General features: G+C 42.2%; 1 protein-coding gene across 3 annotated transcripts in view; it reads left to right on the plus strand.

The window, feature by feature from the left end:
- The window catches only part of shtn3 (shootin 3), a 510,884-nt gene that overhangs the window by 324,532 nt on the left and 174,000 nt on the right, over window positions 1-12,352 (plus strand). The window lies entirely within an intron of this gene.

Consider the following 12,352-nt stretch of genomic DNA (forward strand, 5'->3'; position numbering starts at 1 on the left):
ACAGCATTGTGCCATCACGCACCAGGGTGAGTTATAACAATGACAAACCCTGGTTTACTCCTAAACTCAAAAAGCTGTGGCTGGAAAAGAGAAAGGCGTTCAGAAGCGGAGACAGGACTCCCCAGGAACCTATGCCAGGATCCTGTTTGTGGACTTCAGCTCTGCCTACAGAGAGGCCAAGTACAGGTTCACTAAAGAAGTGGACATTGCTAAACATCAGCACTCTGAGAAGATGCAGATCTCAGAGAATGACTGGGCCTCTGTGTGGAAAGGTTTTAGGAATATCACAAACTACAAGCCTAAAACCCCCCACTCCACTGATGACTTGCTCTTAGCCAACACCCTTAACGCCTTCTACTGCCGTTTTGACGAGCCATCAGGCAGCCTTCACACCTCCAACGGCCCCAACAATAGAGGCACTTTGGACACTAATTCCCCCACCTCTCCGCTTCAAGTCCTCCACCATAATCCCTGTCCCCAAGAAACCTAGGATCACTGGACTAAATGACTACAGACCCGTGGCTCTGAGATCTGTGGTCATGAAGTCTTTTGAGCGCCTAGTTCTCTCCCATCTCAGGACCCACACGGCCCCCCTCCTGGACCCCCTGCAGTTTGCATATAGAGCCAACAGGTCTGTAGACGACGCCATCAACATGGCCCTACACTTCATCCTGCAGCATCTGGACTCCCCAGGAACCTACGCCAGGATCCTGTTTGTGGACTTCAGCTCTGCCTTCAACACCATCCTTCCAGACCATCTCCGAGACAAGCTTTCCCAGATGAATGTGCCTGATCCCATCTGCCGGTGGATCACTGACTTCCTGACGGACAGGAAGCAGCATGTGATATGAGTGCAATATGAGTGCAATATGCAATATGCAGTGCAATATGAGTCCTAAGCATCCCAGAAACGACATAGAAAGTCATAAACTCAACTATAACTTTTAAAAACACCAGTATAGGCTCATGAGGCGCTGATGGTAAAAAACTACATTTCCGTGAAAATGACGTCACTTCCAGTTTCGGGCAGGTCATGGCGGACATGCGATAGTTCACGCTGACGTCTATTCTGACGTCTATTCTAGGAAGTGTTATGAACAGCTGATCGGATCGGCAAAGCGTGTTTCTGGAATATTATGTTTTTGTTGCTGCAAGCACTTTTTATGCAGTTTTTGCAAAGCTATATGTGGAAGCAAACTGTGACCTAGGACAAGCTGATGGCATAAGATGTAAGTACAACTCCTCCGGTTTCATATGCAAATAAAATTATTGCGCTAGCTCACGTGGTTGCAGTGCTACCGGGATTTAAAAGTAGTTGCGCAAAACGGAGCGTGCCGCTCTGACCGGTTTTAAAGGGTTAAGAGTCAGGTTTCCTTTTAGTCACTAGTCACTGTTTTAGTTCCAGGTGTTTTATTGTTTTGGGGGTTTTTTGTATTCATTGTACTCATTGGTATTTATTAGGTTTCAGCTTAGTTACAGTGTTCCCTGTATTAAGCATCTCAGTTAATTACTTCCTGTCTTATTTTGTAGTTTTGTGTCCCTTTATCTTATCTCTAGTTTTACTTCCTGTCTGACATTTTCCTTAATTATAGTCAGTTGTGTCTTGTTGCCCTCCTGTGTTTTATTTCCCTGATTACCCTCAGTGTGTGTGTGTGTGTTTACTTCTATGTTCCCTTTGTTTGTAGTCAGATTCACTGTTTGTTATCCTCACGTTCTCCCACCCTGTAGGTTCAAGGTTCAAGGTTCTTTATTTGTCACATGCATAGTTATACAAGTATAACACACAGTGAAATGTAGCCTGACACGCTCCTTGACATGTGCAAAAATTGTGGGGGGGGGGGGGGGGGGGGTGTAGAGGAAGAACATTATATATATATATATACATATAGTATATACACTGGGTGAATGTGCAGTAGTAGCAGCAAGCAGGTGAATTCTGTACATTAATATGAATAGACATCTGACTATTTTACAGGATAGACAATATAAACATATTTAAAATTAAAGGAATTTGAAATGTACATTGTGCCTTGGTTTAGAGTGTCTGGAAGAGAGTCCTGTCTCAGTCAATTATAGATGATGTGAGAGGGCGGGTGTGTGTGTTTAGGGCACGGATGGCTTGAGGATAGAAGCTCCTCTTGAGTCTCTCTGTCCTTGCCCGGAAGATGCGGAACCTTCTACCAGATTGCAGAAGTTGGAACAGTTTGTTGCCAGGATGGGACGGGTCCTTCAGTATTTGTGCTGCTCTAGTCCGGCATCTCCTGGTGTAGGTGTCCTGAAGCGGGGGGAGAGCAATCCTGCAGCAGCGTTCTGCTGTATGGATCACTCTCTAGAGAGCTTTTTGGTCCTTCACACAGCTGTTCCCGAACTACGATGTCATGTTCTGTGTGAGGATGCTCTCCACAGCGCCTGTATAGAAAATCCTGAGGATCTTTGGAGAGACCCTGAACTTCCTCAGTTGTCGTAGGTGATATAGGCGCTGCCTAGCCTTTTTGGTCTGGACCTGAATGTGGGCAGCCCATGTCAGGTCTGAGGAGATGTGGACACCAAGATACTTGAAGGACTGCACCCTCTCCACTGGAGCTCCATTGATGATAATGGGCTTGTAGTCTCTGTGCTGACCCCTTCTGAAGTCCACCACCAGCTCCTTGGTCTTGCTGACGTTCAGCTGGAGGTGGTTGTCCTGGCACCACGATGCCAGATTCTTCACTTCATCCATGTAGGCCGCCTCATCGTTGTTGGAGATGGCACCCAACACCACTGTGTCGTCAGCAAACTTCACAATGGTGTTGGAGCCATGGGTGGCCACACAGTCTGAAGTGTAGAGGGAGTAGAGCAGTGACGAGAGGACACATCCCTGAGGTGCTCCTGTGTTGATGGTGATGCTGTTGGAGAAGCACCTGCCCACCCTCACCACCTGAGTTCTGCCAGTGAGGAAGTCCAACACCCATGCACACAGATGGCTGTTAAGTCCCAGATGCCTCAGCTTTGTGAACAGTCTGCAGGGCACTATTGTGTTAAACGCTGAACTGTAATCAACAAACAGCATTCGCACATAGTTACCCTGTTTCTTGTCCACGTGGCTGAGAGTGGTGTGTAGGACGTGGGCGATGGCATCCTCTGTGGATCTGTTGGATCTGTAGGCGAACTGCAGCGGATCTGTGGTGTCTGGGATGGAGGAGGAGATGATGTTCTTCAGCAGCCTCTCAAACACCTTCATTACTACCGAGGTCAGTGCAACTGGCCGGTAATCGTTCAGGGATGAGGGTTTGCTGTTCTTGGGCACAGGGATGATGGTGGATCTTTTGAAGCATGTGGGGACCACAGACTTCGCCAGGGACTCGTTGAAGATGTAAGTGAACACACCTGCTAGCTGGTCAGCACAGCAGCGCAGCAGACGGCCGGTGATGCCGTCTGGCCCCGCCGCTTTCCTTGTGTTCATTCTCCTCAGTGCCGCTCGGACGTCATGCTCCGCGATGCTGGTCACCGGTCTCTCGCTGATGACGTCACTGTCCTCGGTAGTCAGGCGGTAGATAGCATTAGCCGCCTGGCTAACCTCGAAACGGGCGTAGAACCGATTCAGCTCGTTGGTGAATGCAGAGTCGGCGTTGATCGGCGCAGTGTCCCTGGCTTTGTAGTCCGTAATGGTGCGTAGTCCGTGCCACATACTCCGTGTGTCGCCCTGGTGGAAGCGGGACTCCACACGTTCCCGGTACCGGCGTTTGGCATCTCTCACCGCGCGCCGCACGCCGTATGAGGCCGCTTTGTAGGCGCTCATATCGCCAGTGGCGAGACCCGCGTTGTAGGAGGCGGTCCTGGCGTTTACTGCAGTGCGGATCGATCTGTCCATCCACGGTTTCTGGTTTGGGAATGTGGTGACTCTCGCAGTGGGGATAATCTCCTCCGCTAGCATATTGACGAAGCATACTGCTACTTCCGTAAACTCGTTGATGTCGACTGCGCATGCTCTGAACATGTCCCAGTCTACGTCGTTGAGTGCGTCCTGTAGCGTAGCTTCTGATTGGGCAGTCCACCGTTGGAGTTCCCCACCCCTGTAAACCAGGGGTGGGGAACTCCAGGCCTCGACGGCCAATGTCTTGCAAGTTTTAAATGTGTCCAACACAGCTCATTCAGATGGCTAAATGACCTCCTCAACATTTCTTGATGTTCTCCAGAGGCCTGATAATGAATTAATCATTGGATTCAGGTGTGTTGAATCACAATGTTGAATACATGTGCCCAATAAAAATTGGGCACATGTTTTGTTTTAATTATTGTGATTATTGATATTGCATGTAGCAGAAAAAAAAGCTATGCCATGTCCTTGGGTGCCAGCTCGCTGCTGTCACCAGTATTTTGCATGGAAGATATCAGTTTGACTAAAATGTGCTGTAAGACACAACTTTCAAGGTGAACAGTTTCTAGGTTGGCAATTAGTTAGCAAGAGTTTGCAAACAAGTCGGCGTCTTTCACACAAATTTTGGGTGACTGCTGTGATCTGCTAGCAACCAAAGCAGCCACTGGGAGGTTTTTGTTGTTGCACCCTGTTTGGGACAAATTTCACCTGGAATGTTGCCAACTTCCAGCAAATACTCACCAGGCGCTACACATGTTTCCCTAGACCCAGTGGTTGTCAGAGGGCCACTGACTGGTGTCTAGGCCTGTCTTGTTACCCTAGAGACCAGTTGGTGGCCCCACAGCATCTTTAAGAACAACATCTGGATGGGTATTTTTGTACAAGGTTCTGGGGAAGTTTGACTTTCAAAATAAGTTTATTAGAGTAATCCAAGCTCTTTATGATTGACCGTCAGCTCATATTAAGGTAAATGGTGATCAGAGATGGGCAGTAACGCGTTAGTGTAATCTGATTACTTTTTTCGAGTAACGAATAAAGTATTTTCATTGCATTTATTCATTTATAAAGCACATTTAATAACAACAGGGCGTTGACCAAGGTACTGTACAACATAACAATTAAACAGTGACATTAACAACAACAACTGATAAAAATTAAAAACAGATTAGGATAAAAGAATTGGTAACTCTCCAACAGTTTCGAAAGCCAGAGTAAAAAAAAATGTTTTAAGATGCGATTTAAAAAGAGTAACAGTTGGGGCCTTTGAAATGTGGAGAGGTAGATCGTTCCACATTTTCGGTGCCACAACTGCAAATGCCCGATCTCCTCTATGAACCATCCTAGACTTATGTAAAGTAAGGAGTAGGTGATCACTTGATCGAAGGGCTCTAGAGGGCGTATACAGCTGCAAAAGGTCAGACAAATAGTCCGGTGCCTGGCCATTTAGCACTTTATAAGTTAAAATTAAGATTTTGAATTTAATTCTAAAACGCACTGGAAGCCAATGAAGGGAAGCAAACACCGGAGTAATATGTTGGTGTTTCTTCACACGAGTCAAAAGGCGAGCTTGCAGCATTCTGTACAAGTTGGAGCCGGGCCAAGCTGAACTGACTGACACCCACATACAGTGAATTGCAGTAATCCAGTTGAGATAAAACAAACGCATGAATTGCTCGTTCCAAGTTTCTAAAGGATAGAAAAGATCTCACTTTGGATAGGAGCCTTAATTTAAAAAAAGGACCGCTGGACAACTGAATTAATTTGTTTCTCAAATGTAAGTTTGCTATCCAAGACAACCCCCAGGTTTTTTACATGTGTTTTAACAGCACATGTTAGGTTACATAAGTCCAAATCTGGGGCATTGAAATTACAGCTTGGTCCAAAAATAATTACCTCTGTTTTATCCTCGTTGAAGGTAAGAAAGTTTGAGGCCATCCAGGTTTTAACTTTGTCGAGACATTTGACTAACGATTCCATGGGCGTAGAGGTGTTTCTATTAAACCGAAGTTAAATCTGGGTGTCATCGGCATATGAGTGAAAGCAGATGTTATGTTTCCTAAAGATTAGGCCTAGGGGCAACATATAGATTGAAAAAAGAATCGGGCCTAATACGGATCCCTGCGGGACACCACAAGTAAAAGGAGCTGGGGAAGAAATAAAATCATCAAGGCTCACGGAAAAAGTCCTCTTAGAGAGGTACGACCTAAACCATTCCAAGGGGATACCTTTGAAACCACATTGCTCCAAACGGGAGATCAGAATACTGTGGTCAACAGTATCAAAGGCTGCAGTTAAGTCTAGGAGCAGGAGCATGGCTGGGTCTCCTGAGTCAGTGATTAATAAAATATCACTAAGTATTTTTAAGAGGGCAGTTTCTGTGCTGTGGTGGGTTTTGAAGCCCGACTGGAACTTCTCAAAAATATTATGACTGTTTAGAAAGGATTGTAGCTGCTCAAATACAATCCTTTCTAGAATTTTTGACAGAAACGGTAGCTTGGAGACAGGTCTAAAATTAGCAAGAACAGAAGAATCAAGATTCGTTTTTTTAAGTACTGGCTGCACTACAGCATGCTTGTATCCAGTTGGTACTACTCCAGAGCTGAGACTGCTATTAAAAATTGTTAAAATGTCAGGATCGACTACCTTAATAATCTTTTTTAGAAAATGGGTTGGGACTCCATCTGAGGGGCAGGATGATGTCTTTATGCTATTGCAAAGCTCTTCTACCTGGTTAAGACATACAGCCTCAAACTGGTCAAAAGCAGCTGAGGGGGTATATGTTAATGAGACATTATACAGGGATGGGATAGATGTAGATCAAAGCCTTTCTATCTTATTAATAAAAAACTGCAAGAATCTATCGCACATTTCAATGGAGCTATCTATATGGAAAGCGGGGGTGGTATTCAAGACCGATTCAATAACTGAGAAAAGAGTTCGGGGGTTACTAGAGTTGGTTTTAATAATGCTTGCGAGAAATTTAGATTTTTCTTAGATTTTTTTACGATGACTTGATATCTAGATAGGCTCTCTCTCAGCAGCAGGAAAGAGACTTGTAACTTGTCTTTTTTTCATTTTCGTTCGGCCTTCCTGCACTGTAAGGGATTACTATTGCAAAAAGGGTAATTAGATTACTGTTACTTTCCCGTAAGCACGCTGCGTTACTGCGTTACTAAAACTGTGACTTTTTTGCAAGAGTGTCTCATGACAATGACGTAAGCGAGTGCGACGTTCGTGGCAACAGCTGTGTAAGATCAAAAATGGATAATATAACGACTGCGGCAGAGAGTATGACCATGCAGCGTTTAAAGCGTGGAAGTACTGACCTTACTTTGAGTTTGATTCTGTAAAAAGTGACAAAAACATTAGCGTCCGCTGCTCACTGCGTGGGAAGAAAACTTCTTTTTACAGTGAAAAAAACCCTAAATGTCCAAGCAAGCACCAAATACGCTGCCTTCCACTGACCGCTGCAGCACACCTGCACCAGGGCAAACCTCCGCCTGCCCCACTCCTGCTATACAGGTGAAAACAGAGCAACAGGACCGCTGAGTCTTTGATTTTATGTATTATCTGCTGTGTTTTACGTGCATCTATTTGAAAGTGTAAGTGTAAACACAAAAAACTATTTTATTTTATATGCTGGAATATGCAGAAAATAGGTTTAAATGTTAAACAAATTTCTTCCAGCCAGAGAATGGTGCATATAATTTAATGTTTGCTTGATGCATAAAGTTAAAAGATTAAAACTAGTTTTAAAAAGAGACTTTTTCATTTGATTACATTTTGTATGATGGATTATGCAGAAAAAGTAGAATTGGGCTGAAAGATCTATTGCTTTATCACCTATTTAGGGGATAAATCATGTTTTAAAAAGTAACTAAGTAACTTATTACTTTTGAAAATAAGTAATCAGTGAAGTAACGGGATTACTTTTTTTCAGGAAGTAATCAGTAATTAGTTACTGATCAGATTAAGAAAACAATTACAAGAAGATGGTGAAGTCCAGTTCAGCCTACCCTGGATGACTGGTTTGGGATCACTTTAGAGATATTTAGGATGGAAAAACCGACATATCGGTTAAGAAATCAAAAGGTCAAATTCTACTAAATTTGGAACAAATGGATCCTATTCATTACCCCCACAAGAGCTGACTTTACTTGATCTGACTGGTACTTGTACTTTTGTAACCTACTTATCTAATTTCTGACCATTGTTAATTCATTTATTATTTACTTATTTTTCTACTTTTTTTTTCTTTCTTTCTTTTTTTCTTCTCCATGACAGCAGTACAGGCAACCCCCCAGTTTATAGTTTATAGTTCCATATAATGTGTTCTACCTTTATGTAATATGAGTCCCCTTCTGGAGAACATGTGAACCTTGTAGAACTTTATTTATCAGGCAATTCTTCATTAGAGGATAATATGCACCTGCCGATCACTGTGTTTGTCATTTGCCCTCCTGGACTTAACTCTAAAAACCTGGAAGGACTCTTTTATTTTCATGTCATTCATATATTGCTATGTTGATTGATTTTTCCTGTCCATTCCAAATAAAGATATAATAAAAAAATAAAAAAAGAACATCTGTCTGGATGACATGATGGTGTCATGTGCGAACAAGCATTTTGCTTAGAATTGAATTAGATTAGATTTTGAAGTGTTTCTGTATCTTTTAACACAATTAATTTTTTTTAAAAAGATTGCCAAAAGGATCGGTATGATCTAAAAAGTAAAGGAGACGTCACACTTTGTGGACAATTGACACAAAGCTATTGACTCAGATGTTTCATCAGTCTCTTCAAACATTACCTTTTAGGTTTTACAACAATTTAAAGAGGAGGACTGTTGGCTGGCAAACTGCTCAATTACAAATCCATGGGCCATTTTAAGCCTTTGCCAAAGAAGCTATCTAGGCCAGAGCCAACAATGAGAGGATCACCACTTTAGTTTGAAAGGTTTCATCATATTTGTCAAATGAGATGAAGACGATGCACCAGACTCACAGCTTGTTTACCAAGCCATCCAAAAATATTTTTACATAAATTGAGAGCTTAATGTTCTGAAAACAAGTCCAATCTGCCAGAGAAGACTGTGACCTCACTAACTTCAGCCTAAATCAGCACTGTCTTACATCAGTGTTGCACTTATTCCAAAGTGAAACACTCGATTTCATCTCAGTGTCATCTTCGCTGCACGCCTCAACAAAATAAAGCAATTACTGTGAACCAAAACATACTGGGATATGGGGAGAAGCAGGAGTGGCATCACCATCCAGTCAGTTTCTTGGCAGATCCAAGCTCACCATGCGGGCAGCTCACACTCCAAGTTAGAGTCGGAGATTGGACAAAAAATGAAAAGCCATTTGCCAGCTGACAGACAGACGGACACAGTTGGGATCTGGACGAGCTGTCAAGTCATTGGTGCTTCTTCATATGAGGAGATAGTTAATTTGACCCAAGAGAAGGCAGAGAAATTGATTTTAACTCTGTTAAATTAAGTCTACTGAGGTACTCGGGGGCACCGGTCTCATGGGTTCATTTTATCCCAATGCGAAGATGATGAGGAGCCGCACTGCCAATGGCAACTTTGTCAAGAGGCCACTGACATGCTGTACTTGCTCACTTTCTCACACTCTAATTGCACACAGAAACTCGAGTTAGACATTCACACAGTAAACTGCTTCAGTGTGAAGGCAGAAACCTTTCACCTCTTAAAAAATCAGAAAGTGAAATCAAGTCTGCATCTCCACAGCTTCGTTTCTGAAAAACCCAACAATTACCAGTATTTAAATATAAAAACATTCAAACTACTTGGTGTGCTGAAGAGTATTTTAGCTTTGAAATAAAACAAAATTGAATTTTAAGATCTATCTAACAAGTACAAAGCAGATGATGACAAGAAGAAAATAAAGATGTAAGGGGGAAAAAGTTGAATAAATAATGTTGGAGACACAGAAAATAGGAAATTTAAACGTTTTAAAAGGAAAGAAAATTGAAGCAAATGTTAGAAGTCTTACATGTAAAAGACAGTCGTAAAGAAGTAGACACACATCCTTGCGCAATTATCCAATTGCCCAATTGTGTAGCAGAACTTCCACAGAAAACAACTCAGGACTTAACAAAACTGGACAGCTGAAAAATAATGTACCCTCATCACTTTCTGCTGAGGCTGCAAACAGTAGGCTCACATCAACCATATGAATCCAAGAATCCAACAAGCCTCATGTCAGCAGTTCAGACTGGCGGACAGAGAAGAGAGAGGAATGTTTTCTTGGCACACTTTGAGCCTTTTAAGCCATTTAAGTGACAAAGGCTGTGGTTTTAATGACAGCCTGTTTGAACATTGTTACTGTGTAACCGGATAGTTTACTCAAAGTCATAAAAAAGTTGTCAGCAGCATGATGTTGGCAGTGCTAGCTACTGTAGCAGCTAGCTGGATTTGTTTCCATACTCTGCACACTCTGTTGTGGTGTTGTTTGATTTCTGCTTGTGCTGCAATGTTTTATTTATTCTCATTGTTGGTCAGAGGCACAGCAAGCTGCAAATGTTCCTGAAAAGTACGACTTTTTGCAGTAAAGCTAGTTCACAGCTCACCATGTTTTATGAACCTGTCAAAATGATGTAATAGTTCACTGTTACCCTAGTATACTGCTTGAATGCGTACTTACCAAAGTATCAAAATTGAGACACACCTAAGACCTACTTAAGCAGCACTTACGGTGTAAAGACAGATTGTGTGAAGTTGGATTTAGTGCTCTTGATTGCACAAAATCAGGGATGTTGCACCTCACTGGGTCAAATTATATACTTAAGGAGCCCTTTAGGACTCCTTAAGTTGCAAAGAGGTGGACTAAAATGCTCCTTCTAAAAACTGAATTCTTTATATTAAAAAAAGGATGACACACATTTAAGGCAAGGCAAGACAAGTTTATTTGTATAGCACAATTCAACAACAAGGTTATTCAAAGTGCTTTACAGAGACATTAGAAACAAGAACAAATAAAAAGCATGATTTAAAATTGATTAAAACAAGCAAATAAACTAACTAACTAATTAACAAACAAACAAACAAACAAACAAACAAACAAACAAACAAACAACAGTATATAAGATCAAAACAGATAAAATCAGAACAGTAGATAAAATCAGTAGTTAAATGTAAGTTTTGAAATTTAAGCTTAAAGTGTGGATTTGGTGCTTTATTCAAATGCAGCTGAGAACAGGTGAGTCTTCAACCTGGATTTAAATAAACTGAGTGTTTCAGCTGATCTGAGGCTTTCTGGGAGTTTGTTCCAGATATAAGGAGCATAAAAGCTGAATGCAGCTTCTCCGTGTCTGGTTCTGACTCTGGGAACTGATAAAAGACCGGATCCAGATGACCTGAGGGATCTGGATGGTTCATACTGGGTCAGGAGGTCATTGATGTATTTTGGTCCTAAACCATTCAGAGCTTTATAGGCCAGCATCAGAACTTTAAAGTCTATCCTCTGACGGACAGGCAGCCAGTGTAAGGACCTCAGAGCTGGACTGATGTGGTCCACTTTTTTGGTCTTAGTAAGACCTAAGCATTTAATAATCTCTGAAAAAAGAAATAGTGACAAAGAGAAGAAAATCAGTGTAATTAAAGTAAATTAAAAGTAAATTAAAGTCAGAGCTTAAAAATCAAAATGGCCTTGTATACTCAAAAAGTGTGAAGTACTAAACTGCAGAAAATTGATTTAGTTACTTCACAGCTGTTTTTGGAAAGAAGAGGAGGAGGAGGCAGCTCCCCGAGGAGATGAGGCCCAGCTCCAAATCAACTGATTGGGATCGACAGCACATTCCACACATATGCTCGTCTAATGGGGCAAATCAGTGCCGAGCAAAGAGGCAGAGAGGCAGCAAAACAACTATATGTGACAGGCAGACTGCAGACGGCGATGGTGAGGTCAAGACAACCAGGATGTCCTGGCAGGAATTGGTTTGATTTTGTCACTAAGTGCCGTGCTAAATTGTGTTTTAAGACAGAAAATGAGGATTTGTGCTTTTTTCTTTTTTTTCCCCTAAATCTGTGAAAGTGTCTGCATCGTGACCTCTGGCAAAAAAAGAGTCAGGACCCGTTTGTCTCCCAGAGAGATGTGAACGTACACACGAGGCTGGTCAAATTAGACCTTTCACATGTTACACGTGCAGCAGAAATAACGGCAGCAACAACCGTCCACACTCATTTATTTTCCTTTCTACTTGACCTTTTATTTTAGCAGGATCGTCTCTTGAGATCAGAATCTTTTTCTGGCATTCACAACCCAAATAGCAGAAATTGTGCTTTTAGAAACAAGCCACACTGAACATTGAGATTGAAAATAAAGGTATTGCGCCGTTTTTGTAAGGTAATAATGTTAAAGTTTCAGCCTTAAAATGCAGAGTTTATCCAGTGAATTCATATTAATACTGTAAAGGAGTTATGCTGCATTCAGTCCAAACCAGTCTTGCAGTTGCCTCTGAATCTCTCAGTAA

This window comes from Aulonocara stuartgranti, assembly GCF_965226115.1.
Source record: "Aulonocara stuartgranti genome assembly, chromosome: 2".
NCBI lineage: Eukaryota > Metazoa > Chordata > Actinopteri > Cichliformes > Cichlidae > Aulonocara > Aulonocara stuartgranti.